This window comes from Delphinapterus leucas, chromosome 10 (assembly GCF_059928025.1).
Source record: "Delphinapterus leucas isolate spDelLeu-1000000601 "Yukka" chromosome 10, BTC_Dleu_Yukka2, whole genome shotgun sequence".
NCBI classification, from domain to species: domain Eukaryota; kingdom Metazoa; phylum Chordata; class Mammalia; order Artiodactyla; family Monodontidae; genus Delphinapterus; species Delphinapterus leucas.
The window spans coordinates 42,753,123-42,771,114 of record NC_143138.1 but is presented as its reverse complement, the minus strand read 5'-3'; the positions used below and the strand labels follow the sequence as shown (position 1 = coordinate 42,771,114).

The 17,992-nt window shown below is 40.1% G+C and overlaps 1 pseudogene; it reads right to left on the bottom strand.

Moving 5' to 3' along the window:
- Positions 1 to 13,076: 13,076 nt before the first annotated feature.
- LOC111178599 (ubiquitin-associated protein 2-like pseudogene) lies at positions 13,077 to 16,983 on the bottom strand (annotated as a pseudogene).
- Between the last annotated feature and the right edge of the window lie 1,009 nt (positions 16,984 to 17,992).

Sequence of the window (17,992 nt, the reverse complement as noted above, 5' to 3'; positions counted from 1 at the left end):
ACCAGTTTGGGGTCTACGCGCTTGTGGGCAGCATAGAGTTAACTTCTCCCACCTGGTGGGGGTTTCAGTATCTGCAAAACAGCTCAAAGATATTGTTATGTGGATCCCTTGATGGGGAACCTGGGCCCTGCCCCAAGGCTGCACTATTGTGTTTTTTTTTTTAACATCTTTATTGGAGTATAATTGCTTTACAATGGTGTGCTAGTTTCTGCTTTATAATAAAGTGAATCAGTTATACATATACATATGTTCCCATATCTCTTCCCTCTTGTGTCTCCCTCCCTCCCACCCTCCCTATCCCACCCCTCTAGGTGGTCACAAACCACCGAGCTGATCTCCCTGTGCTATGTAGCTGCTTCCCACTAGCTATCTATTTTACGTTTGGTAGTGTATATATGTCCATGCCACTCTCTCACTTTGGGCTTGAGGATATGGGGAGGGGGAAGGGTAAGCTGTGACAAAGTGTTTGGTTTTTTTGACCGTTTCTACCTTGTCTCTTCATCCCCTACCTTCCCTGATTATAAACTGTTTGAACCTGCTCGTTGAAGGTCAAGGAGGCTGAAATGAAGCCTAATTCCTGTAATCAAGAAATGAGGGACACAGAAAGGCTTTTGTGTCCAGGAGTCTCACAAGGTCCTGCTTGGTATTAATTATAAAGACATAAAGTACATCAGTAATAAAAGGAATGGGAGAGGGAACACATTTAAAACACCAGTTGGGAAGTAAAATTTACAGGGCTTAATGACTGGGAGAATATAAAAGGGAAAGGTAATGAGATAGGCAGCAAAGTATACATGTGGTTTTTCTTTGGGGTAATATGCTAATGATGAGGCTAATCACTGAAAAAGAGAAAAATAGGAAAAAAATGCAATTTGGATAGGGAGGACATTGGTGAGTTTAATTCTGGCATCTTACCCATGTGGAAGATCTTAGCTTTGTTCTTAAGAAGACTATATACTATATACTAATCCAGAGCTCACGGCAAAGCATGGTCCAGCCAAGAAAATTCACAAGTCATTAATCAACACAGATGCTGAATAGCTCATATCACTCAGAAATTGATGACAAGGAGACCAGAGCCTCAGATGCTATAGACCATCAATATCTGAAGGACACATGAAAGAAAATGATTCTGCAGATGACGTTGAGAAAGGGCTGTGATTAAGTGAGACACACAGGAGAGGAAAGAGTAATGTCACAAATGAATGTTTATGAGAACTTAGAGGAAATAAATGCCAGCCAAGGTCTGCTGCTCTTCAGTTTTCCCAAACATGATCCATGAATAAAGAGTGGATTCTGTTCCTTTTTGAAGGGGCTGATAATGACATAGAACTAATACAAAAGCTTAGATGTGATAACATGCTTCAAACTTAGCGTTAATGCATATCACAGAACAGACAGAGTCTGTTAGCAAGAAGGTTGGCCCCAGACTACCCAGGTTCATAGCCTGGCTCTATCTATTGCACGTAAGTGAGCCTGAGTATGATGCTTCCCTCCCTCTATGTCTCATTTCCCCAAGCATTAAGTGGATATCGTTGTTACCCACCCTCATACAATTACTGTGCTGGTTAAATGAGATTTTAAAGGTTAAGAATTTAGAAATAGCTGGCACAAAGCAGATGCACTAAATAAATGTTACCTATTATTATAAACAAAGTATTTCTTTAGCTTGGCAAGGATCATCCAAGATTATATCAGTCACAATTACAATTCCAAATAAGACAGAAAACAAACAAAAAGAAATAGAAATCACTTTCTAAGCAAGTCAATACGTTTCTGACAAAACTTCTTTTGAACAAATTATAAATTTTTAACACTGCATTAAGAAAGGCAGAAACATTTGGGATGAAAGTGTCTGCAGAACCAAATGGTGGGTCTGTGGACTCCATAGTATTCAAATAACTATAGAATTAAAAGCATTATATTCTGTGTTCTAAGGAAAAACACAAAAGAAGACATGGTAGACAAAGATGTCAGAATTCCTAAACTAAAACACCAAATGTCTGGAACTATACCATAAGAAACCAAGACATTTAAACTCATTAAATTGTACACATCAAATATGTACAGTTCTTAGTATGACAATAATACCTCAATAAAGCAAGAGTTTGAGTGATGACTTTTCAAGCTATCTAGAACATTTTTAATTATATGGTAATTGATAAATACTGGAAACTGCTATTCTACTAACTTAAAAAAAGGATTTTTAAGTGGCAGTGTTTTACCCAATAGTTTAAAACTCTATCTGACTATCTAGAAATAATAGTTTTTATACATAATGTTTTACATATAATGCCAGCACCTCTTTATCTGTCTACCCACCCACCTACCTAAGTAACATCTTTCAATATTCATTTTTTGTAGATTGTGCCCAGGTTCTGAGATGTTACAGGAATAGAAGTGCATTTCCAAAATGTCATCTCCTTACTCAAAATATTCTTACTGTTGACCACTTTTAATGGGCTTGAATCATAGGTCTTTCCTTGAAATAGGGAAAATGTGGATGACTCAGAAAGTATGGGTCTGGTAACACACACAACTGGAAAAATATTCATTATTATTAAATCTCAGTGTGTCCATTTTAGCTCAGTGCTACTTCTTTCATTTAAAAAAAGCAAAATCAAACATCAAACATTTGCCCTCCCCAAAAAGAAAAATAACATATTTGTCCTCTATCAACTACTTATTTATTGAGGTTTCTAAAAGTCTTTGATAGGTTTGTATCCAACAAAATAAATATGGCATTAATGTTACTTTAAAAAAATAAGTGTTCAGTTGAAATGTACTCTAAAAAATGTCATAATTTTTCTTAAAGATTCTTTAACTATCTTTATGAAATTATTTAAGATTTAGTAGAGATAAATCTCACTAATTTACATTATGTACTGTTTTGACATCCATCACATCTTGATTTTACTCTTTAATTAATCACATTTTTTATGATTATAATGTGAAATTTTACTGACATAGTTTTACAGTGCATTTCCCCTTTCTTGGTATTCCATGTCCTGTTAGTTAATGAAGAAAAAATCCTTGGATGTATTTTATATGTTTTTGATAGCTTTCATTCTTGTTTTTGGCAAGTTTTTTATACATATTTCATATTTCTGTTGTTCTAAATATGTAGGTATCATTTAATAGTCACCACTAATTTGTTATCTGTTAAAATAATTTTTTATTTATTTGTTCAACTTCTGTCTACTTGTGGTTGTTTTAAGAATAGATGTTTCCTTGGGGCTTCCCTGGTGGTGCAGTGGTTGAGAGTCCGCCTGCCGATGCAGGGGACATGGGTTCGTGCCCCCGTCCAGGAAGATCCCACATGCCGTGGAGCGGCTGGGCCCGTGAGCCATGGCCGCGTCCGGAGCCTGTGCTCCGCAACGGGAGAGATCACGACAGTGAGAGGCCCGCGCACAAAAAAAAAGAATAGATGTTTCCTTGGAAAGAGATGTTATAGATTTTTAAACATCTAACAGGTAGGTCTAAACATCCATAAACTATTTTATCCATTTGAAATACCTCTTCCTTTAAAGAAATAATAAGCTCTTCCATAGAAGTAAATTTTTTTGCAAAAGTCATATTCTTTAAAAAAAATAAAATCAGTATATTTATTAACAATTGGAGAACAGTATGACATAATGGACAGATAATTAAACTGCAGTCAGGAGTATTTTCTTCTGTCTTCCCTTTGTAAATTTAGGTACTTTGTTTCTCTTTCCTGGTTTTCTCATGTAGAAGATGAGAGCCTTAACTGTTTCTGGCATATGTGTCTGTCACAGTGCCCATCACTTGATAAGTGATCAATAAACACTTGTTGAATAAATGTTAAATAGCTAGTGAGGGAAGGGGCAGGAATTCCATGCCAGGGGCAGCCACCTCTGAAAACCCTTCTCTCCTCTGTGCTCCTAATCTCTGTCGGAGAAGATTCACCTGTATCTCATCTAAAATATTAAATTCCTTGTGGGTATACATTTGCAAGGCAATGCTAACATAGTCTTTCTAGGCAACTATGAGTCTGTAGAAGAAAACTGGAATTAAATTGGAAAGACATAGGTTAATGTCCTAGTTCTACAACTTACTTTTGTGTGTGCTTCTGGTTCTACATTATAAAATTATGGTTTCTTTCACAGTGTCTGTGTATGTGTCTTTTTTTAAAGAGCATATAATATATAAAATGCATTCTGTAAAATCTAAATCTCTATAAGTACTTCCTAGGATTGCAAATAGTGTGTTGTGATGCTATCCCAAAAGGGCTTGATGGGAAAGAAGGCAACATTTTAAAAAATGTTTTTCTCTTTTCTCTCTTCCTCACCTGTATGTGTTCCTTAAAAAAAAAAAAAAAGGAGTCCTTTTGGAGTCATCTCCCAGGAAACCATGGCAAGAAGATCTGCGTGAAGAGGTTGGAGGAAAGACTGAATCCACTTATGAGGAAACTATTAGTCAAATACAGAGCAAGGGACTCCCTAATTGACTAGAACTCTTCAAAACCAGGCTGGAACTCCCTAACCACTCATTTCAAGTTTTCTGTAGGCCTTAATATTTTCAATATCATGAGACAAAAAGGAGAGTGGGCAAGGAAGGATGCAGAGATTGTGGGAGGCCTCCTGCTGGTTCTCTGGTCACTCAGAAAGAGTCAGATTAGATTAAATTCTACAAAAGTCAGGAGCACCATTTCATAATGCTTTGTGGTTTGTCTGGACAGGAGTCAGCATGCACAGACAGAGGTAGGTACCTGAGTGTCCTGAGATGCAGCAGTAATATTTAATAGAGTTAATTAAACCCCCGTGGCTCACTTTCATAATGAAAACAATGACATTTCACAGATATATAGTTTTAAAATTACCGCACCAGCTTTAAATATGTCAAATTGGTCAATTTTATGCCTCCAAATTTCAAAGAAAAACACCCTTTCTAAAAAAATCTTAAATGATCCTCTTTAGATTCCACTTACTTTACTTGGGGTACTAGGTAGCAAGATTTATTTGTAGTTTAGAATGATGTTTGGTTCCTCTTTGACCAATATAGAGAAAACAAAGAGTTCTTTGCTGAAAATCAAATCAGGACCAATTATTATGCCTAATAGTACCTGGTATTTGCAGAGCACCATTCTTTGAAGTTTGTGGTTTTCCCAGTGCTTTTATTACACATGATGTCCTTTGATCCTGCCACCATTACGTGTGGAGGGAAAGTCAGGTATCATTCTATTGTACTGATAAGTGCAACTGAGACTTTAAAGATTACAGAACTTGTCAACTTCCTTAAGGAGTACTAAATGAGTAACCAAACAGAGTCACAAGTTCAGCCATATCAAAGCTGGGCTTCTTGAGCTTCCAGTCTTTAGTTAATTTCGTATATTAATCTGCCCCTTAAATAACAGTAATTAAATATCTCTGGTATATGGAGGTGGGTTTCTGGCTTGCTGTAGTTGTCTCCTAACTGACTTTCCTATTTGCACTCGAATCCCATTCAGTCTAGTCTTCAGATCTGGCCAGGGTCGGCTTTAAAACACAAATTCAGTCACGTTCTTCTCTCCTACAGCAAAACCTTCAATGGCTGCCATCATATCTAAAAGTGAATCCATGATTCTAATTCTGACCTCGGAGGTCCTCCAGGATCTAGATTCAAGGATCAAGGACCCTTCTTTCACTTCACATTTGAGCTTTTTTTTTGCCTCAGCCACCCCCACGTCTTGCGGGATCGCAGTTCCCTGCTCAGGGATAGAACCCCTGGCCACAGCAGTGAAAGTGGGAGTCCTAACCACTGGACTGCCAGGGAATTCCCTGCTTCTTAAACCCACCAAGGGCACTGTGACCTTGGGCTTTTGGTGGAACACTCTCCTTCCAAATGAAAATGCAATTTGTGCTTCTAAAACCACACTTCCAATTTTGTCTGGATGATTGATTTAGGTCTCTGCTTCCTCTCAACTCCTCGGAGAGTTCCTCTATCTTTACAGAGCTCCCCACTCCCATCCTCACCACCTATCCCTCTTACCTGCTGCATTCCCAGCACCTGGAAGGGTACCTAGCAAAAGTGAGTTTCAACAAATATATGTTGAATGAGGAATGAACAAATGAATGGATGAATACAGTTGAGATGGAACAGACCAGCAAGGTTGAGTTTTTGCCCATGTTAGCTGCCCATATGGAAATATTCATCAATGTCCTGGAGATGTGACTTAACTGCCTACTTTTGGAAGCAATCTCTTTCCAGGGAATCTCTAACCATCTGTCCGTTTAGGCAGTTTAACATGACACATGTTAAAATTTTAGCTCTAGAAAAAATTTAAGATGAGGATTATATTTCAGAAGGAATTAGTTCACATAAAGCAATGTTTATAGCTAAAAAACAGAGGTCTTTTTTTAACATCTATTCCTCAATCTATTAGCACCGTGGCAGCAAAGGCACATTGCTTTGCAACACCAGTCACATATTTCAACAGGGAGAGATTTCATTTTAATGAAATATTACTTTCTTCAGTTATTAGGTTAATTTATTCATTGATCTGATCAAATTCACATTTATAGTTTACATTGCAGGATCTCACCTACACACATTTTGTTTAAAGGAGCTCATGTTACTTGCTGGAGACAAATATGCAAACTACTTCTGCCTTAAATTGGATTGTTTCATCAACTGTATCATATGAAATATCTTTATAGGCAAATGTTTCAGGACAAAAAACTTTAACAATTTCATCTTTTCAGCATGCTTGAAAACTTAAAGCTTCTTTCTTTTTTCTTTTTTACTGATCATATAAAATGGATTTAGAAAACAATAATTATAAAATTGAGTATTGTTCTTAACCATGAAATGAATTCCAAGCTTCTTGTACCTGTGTGGAGTAAGGAAGGGCAGAGTTTACCATGTTTAGAATATCAGCACTAAGAACTAGGAAAAGAAGAGACTTGAAAGCACAAAGTTCCTCTGGCTACATTTTTAATGTTCAGACTCTGGTTCTTATATTTCATAGTATTTGGTCTTTTGTTTCCTCTATATCAACCCAACAAATCATCAGTAACAACTCAGTTTTATTTTAGTGCTTGACTGTCTAGAGAGCACTTTCATAAAAATTATCCAATTGGTTCCTCACAATTACCCGGCAAGACAGTTGTAATATTTATATATTTTTACATTCAACCAGTCTGAGGCTCAATGAATGCCACAATCAAGAACCAAAGCAAGGACATTTGACTCTGCAGTCCACCTTTTTTTCCATTAAATCATACCGTTGCTTTGATTTCTAAGATTTAAAATTGTTCCGGTCATTTACCTAGCTGCTCTCTCAAGCTTCTTGAGTTCAGAGCAATACTGAATGAAAATCCTTCCTTACAATTGCCTGATGCTTCTAGCTACTAAAAAATATCACAGCTCTATCTATCTGAAGTAATACAGTAGATCTTGGAAGTTTTTAATGCCTTGCTCTCAGTAAAAAAGATAATTAATAAGCAAACTTGCAGGTATATTTATTCCTTCTCTCTGTTCTGACATTAAGTTGGATGCACCTAAAATCTCAGTTCCTAAACCAGAATAGTCAGTAATCTCAGAACAATAGAGGCTGTTGTTTTCACAGAGCGTTGAAAGGTTTTAGCTGGCTACCTTTCAGGCTGTTGACACATTAAATGTGGCTAGCATACATGATGTGTTTAGGGTTAATTTAAATGTATTTTATTCCTTGATTCAGTCATTTGTATAAATAGAAATTAATTGCAGAAAACCCAGGTATAGGAAATTACTTCATAATGATTTCTAATGCTCTTTTTCATTCCTGTGAGCATTGTTCATCTAAAGTCTACATGGCAGGAGACTTTCTAGTGCTTACTCACATCCACTTCTCCTCGTCTTCTGGGCTCACAGAAGGCTGAACCTTCCCACCATGTGACTATTGCTGGGTAATGGTTTATGAGAAGAAATGTTGAAGTAGTTAATTGCTGGTGTGAGACCCTTCAGTGCTCTCTTCCTCTGCCTGAGCAACTAAGGAGACATCAAGTTCCAGATGGCATAGCTGCCAGATAGAGAGGCTTCATCACCAGGGTCTCCACTTGGAGCAGGACCTCCTGCCAAATCATGCAGGCCATGAAAGCAAGAGTGAGAAAGGAATTTTGAGGGGATCAGCTACTGAGATATTCTACTTTAATATCCAAAGGTCATGGTCAAAGGAGCATAGGAATCGGATTCAGAAAATCTGGATAACATCCCATTTAATCACTTTGTCAACTTGGAGAAGTCACGAAATTTGTTGTTTCATATTCTTCCTTTCTAAAGTAGAGATGGTAAAATATTACCTATCGACTGGGAAGAGTGACTATGAAAATCAAATTGCAGAGTATAGGTTGAGTCACTCTGCAATTTATGCTCCTGAATGTAGTGACATATTTTTGATTCCTTTGAATTGTGGTTTTCTGATTAAAGGAATTTACCTTCCCAGTCTCCTCATTCCCTTCCTATAGAAAAAGTAGACAAGAAGACCAAAGTTAGAGTGTGGGAATGAACAGGATGCCTTTTTTAAAAATTTTAACTCTTTGCTGTAATCATACTGAGGATCAAGATTTCTTAGAATCAGGTCTTCCAGACTCAGGTTCAATTCCATGATATTCAGTGTTTCAAATTGGTTTTTATGGTTTTCCACTTTCACTAGCTTTGAACTTCAGAGAACCAAGACACTCCCTTACACTTCTTTTAGTACAATGTGGAACACAAAGTAAACTAGGTGTTGAGAGAGCATCAAAGCATTTTTGGTGTGACCAAGATGGTAGAGTAGGAAGACCCTGAGCTCATCTTGCCCCATGGGCACACCAAGATTACAACTCTTTACAGAGTAACTATTGACAGTGACGACATGAAGACTAGGAGAAAGAATTTTCCACAAAACAAAAAATATAAAGAAGGAAGCACAGTGAGATGCATAGAAGGAGCAGAGATGTGTTCTATTTAAGACCCACACCCCCAGGTAGGTGACCACAAATGAGAGGATAACCACAATTGCAGAGGCTTTCTACAAGGACTGAGCAGTTGGGCATCACATCAGCCCTCCAGCCCAAGAGTTCTGCACCAGGAAGTCAAGACAAGCTCTCAGAACATCTAACTTTGAAGGCCAGCAGAGCTTGCAAACAAGAGAGACAAAGGCTGTGGGAGACTCCACTCTTATAGGGCTCACACAAAATCTCACAGAGAGATTTTGGGTCCCAGCACAGAGGCAGGCAGTCATTTGAAAGGAGCCTTGTCAGACCCAATTGCTCATCTTGGACAGCCTCCCAGAGAGACAGGAGGCAACTGGGACTTCCCTGGGTATACAGATGCAAGTGGGAGCCATTTGGGGGAGCTCATTCTACCATGTGAACAATGATGATGGCAAGCATCATTTTGGAGTCCTTCCTCAGCCCATTAGTTCTGGGGCTTACTCTCCCAACAGCAGGCCAGTTAAATCACAAATAATCAAAGAAATGTAAATCAAAACCACAATGAGACATCACCTCACACCTGTCGGAATGGCTATTATCAAAAGACAACAAATATCAAGCAAGTGTTGATGAAGGTGTGGAGAAAGAGAACCCTCAGGCACTGTTGGTGGACATGTAAATTGGTACAGACACTATAGAAAACAGTATGACGATTCCTCAAAATTAAAACTATCATACAATCCAGCAATACCAGTTCTGGACATTTTTTCTGAAGAAAACAAAGACACCAATTTGAAACAGTATATACACCTCTATGTTCATTGTGGTGTTATTTATGGGAGCCAAGATATGGAAATATCCTAAGTGCCTATCAATAATTAATGGATAAAGAAGATGTGGTGTATATATATATGTGTGTGTGTGTGTGTGTGTGTGTGTTTATATATATCCAAGACGTGATATACACAATGGAATATTACTGAGCCATAAAAAGTGTGATATCTTGCTATTTGCAACAGCAGGAATGGACCCAGAGGGCATTATGCTAAGTGAAATAAGTCAGATGGAGAAAAACTAATACAGTATGATTTCATTTATATGCAGAATCTAAAAAACAAAACAAATGAACAAACAGAAAACAGAAACAGACTCATAGATACAGAGAAGTAACTGGTAGTTGCCAAATGGGTAGTGGTGGGGAATGAGTGGAATAGGTGTGGGAGATTAAGAGCAACAAACTTCCAGCTGTAAAATGAGTCAGGTAGATGTAATATACAGCATAGGAAATACAGTAATAATTTTGAAAAGTGACAAATGGTAATTAGACTTAACAGGGGTATCATCTTGTAGATGATACTCTCTTGTACACTTGAAACATAAGTAAGTCAATTATACTTCAATAAAAAAGAAAAAATTTAAAATATAAATAAATGACAAAGAAATATATAGGTAAGTAAAAAGAGAGTATTAAGTCAGTTTATACTATTCCTTGGATTCTTAAACATAATTGCCCAGTCTAGCAAAGCAAGAAGACCAGCAAGACCAATAAGTACTCCTTGTGTGTATCTCCTTTACTGAGTGAACAGGCACAGCCGAGAAGAGAAACAGGCATACAACTAACTTTCCAAATTTGAGCCATGAAATTTGACCATGGTTTGAGCCCTCCAAACATAAGATATAATGGGGATATGGTGTAACTCTTCAAGCTCTCATCTAATCCTCTCTCCATTGAAGAAACAAAAACAGTGCAGTCATTAGAGAAACACTCTAGGTAGTAATTAAAAGCAGGCTCTCTGAAGCCAGGCTGAATTCCAGCTCCGCTACTTACCGAGTTACTCTGAGCATGTAACTTCTTCATGCCTCAGATTTTTCATATATAAAGTAGGTATAGGGCTTCCCTGGTGGTGCAGTGGTTGAGAGTCCGCCTGCCGATGCAGGGGACACGGGTTCGTGCCCCGGTCCGGGAAGATCCCACATGCCGCGGAGCGGCTGGGCCCGTGAGCCATGGCCGCTGAGCCTGTGCGTCCGGAGCCTGTGCTCCGCAACGGGAGATGCCACAACAGTGAGAGGCCCGCGTACCGCAAAAAAAAAAAAAAAAGTAGGTATAATAATGGTACATAGCTTATACATTTGTTTTGAAAATTAATCTATGTAAAGTGTTTTGAAAAAGTCCAAGACATAGTGAACACTATAGGGCTTACTTACTGTTGTCTCCTTTTAATCAAACTCCAAGTTATTCTAACACAAAATAAAAAGAATTGGATGCTGTAAAAGATGGGAAGAGTTTTGGGGAAGACAGAAGAATGAATTTTTGAGAAACTTTCATGAACAACTGAAGCAACAGAAGATGACTAAAGATGTTGTTAGGAACATTTTATTATTTTGTGATTGACAAAATCTATAGGACTCTTCAATCTTTTGGGCTCAGATTTGCATTTCTTTCCATGGAACACATTTGGGTGAACCGATGGTTCATGTCTAAACTGAAATCTAATCTGCCACAAAACTATCACTTTCCCTATTTCTGATAAAATCTAAGTGTTTTCCTGGTTCCTTAAATATGGGAATTCAGTGTCATTTTTTGGATCCTACATATCTCCCTCTTTCAAACCCAATCAGTGGCAAATCCTGGTCAAATATGTTCACAGGTGTCTTTACCACTTCCTCTCTGTTACCATTTCACAAAGCTGGGTCCTCACCTTCCTGCTGCTGCAGTGCTTGAGGCTTCCCAGCAGGCACTGCTACCAGCGGCCCTCACCTCACCCTTGCTAGAGTACAAGAGAAGAAATGGGTTTTATTTTTCCTTCCAAGGGTACAGATTTCAGAAAATAGCCATTTGAGTTCACTTCTACCACTAAAAGTAACCAAGTGGTACTTTTATTCCTAATGTGATAAGCCACATATGAATTTAAAGAATAGTAATGCCCCATTTTGCATATACATACAGAAACTGATAGAATGGCACACATACATAAGCATGTTTTATATATGTATATGTATAGGTATATAATGGGTCATTGCTGATATAGATACACATATAGATATAGGTATATCTGTCTTTTCCTTCTTAGAAGCTACAATGATTCTTCACCAGTAGCTGTTCATACTAGCATGAACATGGATGTTAGTACTGAGTTCAGATCCAGCAAGTAATTCCTGACTTTCAGATCACTATGCAACTGAAGAATGCTTTGAAATGAATATCATATTTTTACTTTGAACATTTGCTATTTCTGACTTGATGCATACCCGCTCTGAATTTTATAAGGGCCTCCATAGTGAGTGTGTATGTGTGTATACAGCCCCCTACACACATACACACGCAAAGAAAGAAAGCAAGTGAGAAGAAGATGCCTGTCAACTTCAATTCTGTATGCATAAAAATGCATGAGAGAAGGGACTGAAAATGTAGGGGCAAAAAGACAGGAAATGTCAAGCTTGATAGGTCATGCCGAGGGGAAAAATGAACTCTAAATATGTCCTACCATTTAATGTACTGGTATAAATTTGATTTTATATTCAACAAGAATATGTTGTGTATATCCACGATCATATCTAGATTGTTATTCTACCAAGCTAAGACTTCTGTTGCTCAGTGGAGCTTAGCATTTCAAGGCTGTTAATCTCTGCTTGTCATTCATGCCAGTTTTGATGTGTGTTTTTTTTGTAGTACAGGTTTTCTTTTTACATATACAAGACACATTAATCCATTAAATTTCAGGACACAGTACAAAAAAAAAAACAATTCAACTAATTCATCTGACAATGCTGTTCATATTCATGACGCCACTTTTTGTTGTTGTTGTTTTGTTTCCTAATAATAAAGGAGGAGACTTAGGGCTGTTGGGCTGATATATATTTGGGGGTCCCCGCTCCCCCCCTCCCCCACACACCACCAGGGTGAACAGGAGGAAGAAAAGGGAGGGCAAGGCCCACAGCAAAGTTTCATAATCTTGAATCCAATGGGGAAGGAGAGAAAAGGAAGAAAAAAAAGGAGAAAATACAAATCCTATAATACATACAACAGAGTGGGGATGGTACAGACATGAAGCTGAGGCATGGGGTGGGCTGCTGGGGGTGGGGGCATCAGAACCCCCCCCACATTCCTTTCTCTCTTTAATGCTGTTTCCATAGTTACCAGGCTGAGAAGCCCTCTCAGAAGATGGGACCAGGAGAAGAGAGTCAGGGGCTCAGTTGGCCCCCCCAGCTGTAGCTGTTGTAGGAAGACTTGCTGGTCTGGGGCTTCTGAGGGATGGAGCTGATCTGGCTACGTTGCCCACTGCCTGTGTGGCCATCCTGCTGCACGTGATGGTGAAGGATCTGGGAGTGAGGCTGCTGATGGGGGGTCAGAATGTGCCTAAAAAGGGCAGGTGGGTAGGCAGCAGCTGTGGCCCGATTGATGATGCCCCCACTTCCTAGGGCTGAAGGCAAGTTGAAGGAGGCAACAGGAGTACTGGAATGAAAACCTTGTTTCTCAAAGGCCTGCTGGGTTTTGGAGTACACAGAACCTGAGATATCTGGCACACCTGTATTACTGAAGGTGACTGATACACCAGTGTTGTATCCATGAGACCCATATCCACTTGGCTGTTGGAAAAGGGTGGCTGATGCATTCACACTGACATTCACACCATGCTGCTTGGGAGAGGTAGGAGCCACAGGGAACACAGCAGGGCCATACTGGAAGGTGCTGGGGAGGCCCGGAACCCCTGTGTAGTATGGCAGGCTGTTGTAACTGTAGCCAGGACGCAGTGCCGGGTTCAGGAATGTCTGCTGCATGGTCTAGTGAGTCTGTGTCTGCTTCTGCTGGGGCTGGGCTAAGGCTGTGGCCGGGGCTGGGGACGAGGCATCCCCATGGCCAAACTTTGTGAGGTCACCAGAATAAGTGTTGCTGGCCAGGCTACCATCCCTCCCAGTCAGTGGAGTGGTGGGTGTGGGAAATGGGAGGCTGTAGTAATCCAATGGAAATCTTGTCTGAAGCATCTGCAGGTCATCATAACCATATACTTGTGGCGGGTAGGCATGTAACAGCCCTGGAGCCATAATATATGGATTAGGCAACAACGGCAGGACCCCAGGAGGGAGGTTGGGAGGATCTTTTCCTGAAGTCGTAGCAACTGAGCTTAAGTGGAGGCTATGATGGTAGAGTTGCTGCTAGACTGAGGCCCAAGCTCCTGACACTATTGAGCCTGGAAGAGACACTGACCACTGGTGCAGAGACTGTGCTGGATGTGGTAGAGAAAGTGCTGGAGGAAGAATGAAGATTTGCCTCACTCTCTATGCTTGTGTGCAAAAGAGTGGATGTCGAAGTCTGCCCAGAAGATGTTGATGATGAAAGGGTATTCTGCTGAGTAGATAACATGCTGCTGTGTTGTGTGCTGGTAGTATTTGGAATCTCCTCATTGTGGCTCAAGCCACCTAAGGAGGATGAGTACTGATTGGCTGTCGTCAGTAAGGAATTTGCAGATACCGTTTCACTGAGAGGGGGGATGCTAGAAGTGGAAGGTGCAGAGCCTGTAGCATCTTCAACAGATTGCGAGTTCTGCAACTGTGTGGCCTGCACAGAACTGAAGCCATTCTTTGCCTGAGTCAAGTCCTTTTGGGGTGATGAAGAGATGGAGCTGGGTTACCACTGAGTCTGTGTGGATCACTGTTCATAAAGAGGGCCCTGAGCATTATTTTGGGAGGTATAGGTTGTCGACTGAGTTGGGCCACTCTGATAACTGGACTCCTGGTTAGATGAAATTGTGGATGAAGATTCACTGGCCGTGCTGGTATAGAGGCTACTTGGAGCCTGGCTTGAAGAGGTGCTTGTGGTGGGAGTAGACTCATAATCAGAAAGGACAGACTCTGACCCAAACTGCAATGCCCCAAACTGCAGGCAGAGCCCTGAGATATGTGCTGAGCCAGGCATCTCAACAGCCAGAGCAGGAATCTTAGAAGTCACGGAGGCTTTTTTCTTCTGCTGTTTCAGTTTTTGCTGAGCTGGTTGAGGGCTGGAGGATTGGTTGTCTGAAGACCCAGGAGACATTTGAGGAGTCGAGGTGGATTTGCTTGGCAGAGGAGAACATGGGTTGGGGTGGGGAGGTGCAGCGGTGGAGGTAGCCACTGTGTGTGGCTTCTCCTGAAGGAACACCTCCATCACAGTTGAAGACGGGGTGAAAGGCTGGTGGTTTGTAAAGGGGCTGTGCACTGTTGAATCAGTTGGGTTCTTCAAATCATACTGCATCAGCGATAGGGATTGTGTGGTGGAGCCCATGTCCCAAGAGGAGGTGGTGGTTGTTCCAGACTGAGAATGCTGAGCTGCCAACTGAGCCAGGGCCTGAGAAGTCTTGAATTGCTCCAAGAACTGAGAGCCTGTGGTGCTTCTTCCTTTAGCTTCACTGACATCACCAACTTCTTTCCCTAACATGCTCACCATACTGTGATGAGAAAACATGTTCCCTGAAGCAGGCTGCGATATGGTGCTCTGCTTCAAGTTACTGAAGACCAGAGGCTGGAGAACAGAAAGAGACTGAGATGGATCCAGATTAGATGAATCATTCCCCATTGAAGGCAGTGTCTTCCCCAACAGAGAAGCAAGGTCAATTCTCTGACCAGCAGTGATTGTCACATTCTCCACAGGCAGATGCTTTGACAACACATTAGAGGCAGTGAAAATCTTGGTCTCGGAAAGATCTTCATTCCTGTCTTCAGTTTCCCACTCCTCTGTTGCAGTCCTCTATGCACTCATCCCATCATCGGGTTCAAAGTGGCCAGTGTTGTTCTATGTATTGCAGCTGTTATTGACATAGTTATCAGTATTTTCCGGCTCTGCATAATCAGCTGGATTAAAGGTTCCCATTCCTTGAGCAGAAAACCTTCCTCCCCACCTACCAGAGTCACCTCTGCCTCGGCCACGACCTCTTCTGCCTCTTTCTGTGCCTCTTCGAGAAGGCCCTCCACTCTTGGTGCCATCTGACCCATTTTCCTGACCTCAAAACTCTCTTCCATGGCTGGCACCTCTCCCCCGTCTTGGTGGCCCACCACGTCGCTGACTATAGTCTCTGTCCCGGTCTCGATTTTCTTCGCCCTCCTCATTGGATTCCGTTTGGCCACCATCCTTCTGTCCTGAGACTCCCTTCTTCTTCCCAACCATCTCCCAGGAATGCATATCTGGGTTTCCTTCCAGCAGTACATTGACGGCTCTGTTGACATCTCCATTGCAGTCATGCAAAGCAATGACATATTCATCCTGGTTCTTGCCTGTGATATCAATCAGTTGTTTCACCTTTTCCTCAAAGCCAGCATCATTATGGTCCAAAATCATCTGTGCAAGTCGAATTTGCTCCTCAGTGGCCCAGGGCCACTGCTTGTGCTGTGTCTGGTTTTGATTTTCAGGTCGTTCCCAGTTTCCTCGGGTTTGGTTAGTGCCCACCCATGTCATCATTTACAGTATATACGAATAACAATATTTACAATGTAGAATACTCAGTCTCCTCCTCATGCCAGTTTTTAAAGAATTGTTTGAATGTAACTGCACAACATGCTGTTTCGTCCCCTAGTGTTGTCCCAAAGCCTTTTGTGACTGAAAAGCTATGGTGATCATGGACCTGTGGTGTCTAGGTAAAAGGCTGCTTTTCTCCCCTAAAGGATGAGTCAGGAAAATCAATTGCACCCAAACATAAAGCAATACATCTCCAAACACTCTTCTGTCTGATTCTTCTCACGAGCATAACATGAATGAGAGATACAAGGAGTTGGTCTGCAGCCGGACTCCCTCTCATTACCCCTCAGCCACTTCCTTCCTTCCCTCACAGGTGAGAGCTGACTCATCTGTGAGGGGCGTGCAAGTGGAGCACCTCGACTTTGAATGACTGTTCACACCTAACTTCCCCAGCAACATTTAATTTTGATGTGCTTCCTTGTTTGTGATGCTCCTCAGGTGTCATCTGTGTGGTTAACCCACTCCAAGGGTGGCATGCATAGTGGGTCAATATTCCCCTTTCATGTGCCTATAGCACATAGATAATCAATAACTATATTGTTTCCCACTTAGTCCAGACATCTTTAGAATTCTCAATACAATTGCATGTCAGGTGAACTTCATCAGTCAATCAGGGCTAAAACCTACTTGCTATGCCTAGGTTACTCATTTTCATTTAAAATATGTGTATTGTAAAAAAGAGTTCAGGCGACAAAATGATGGATCTCAAATTTATTTTTATGAGTATTCCTTATTAAATTAGCAATAACAACAAAAATATATGTATGTATGTGTGTATATATACATATATATTTATTAACAAGACTCATCCTTAGGACTGTCATTGACTTTTGTATATGTTTACTCAAAAATATTATGAAATGAAAATGCTATCAGATCATTAATTTTATTCAAGAGACTGTTAAACACGTTTAAAAAATAGCCACAAATACATGTGCAAGTTATGTTATTTATTAAGTCTACAGAAAAACTTGGTAGAGTGTGTAGATTTATGGTAACATTCTTTCCTCTATGCTCCCCAAAGTCACCATACTTAGGTCGATTGTAACGCTTGCCACATTGTTTTGAAACCACTTCCTTTCTTATTTCACTGACTAACTCCTTCGAAACAGGAGAGCCTGGCTTCTCTTTGCATCATGTGATAACTGATTGAAATAACTGATTGAATGAATAAATGATTCTATTTTTTTAACAAGTGGTGTTATATTATTCTGCTGTCATGAGACTAACTCTATTCTTAGTGCTTCCAAAGCATGTTACTATTCTTATCTCAGTGAAATTTTGTTCAATGACTAATTTCAAATGTATATTTCACCTTAAGAAAATTTCCTTCTTTTTTTTTTTTTGGCTTGCTGAAATAGTAAATAAACTGACATAAGTGTTAGTTCTCTGAATGAGTCATTTTAATGTTACGAATTAGTTTAAATGGTGAAATTAATATTTAAAAGCTATAATCCTTAAAACTATATAAGTAACTAAATTGGCTTTGAAAGCTGTAAATGTTTTAATACTCACACAAGAATGTTAACTTGCAATCATCTTAGAAAAAGTTTAAAATCCATTTCCAACAAACTATATTATCTTTGAACCTACTGAGAAACATTTGGAACTT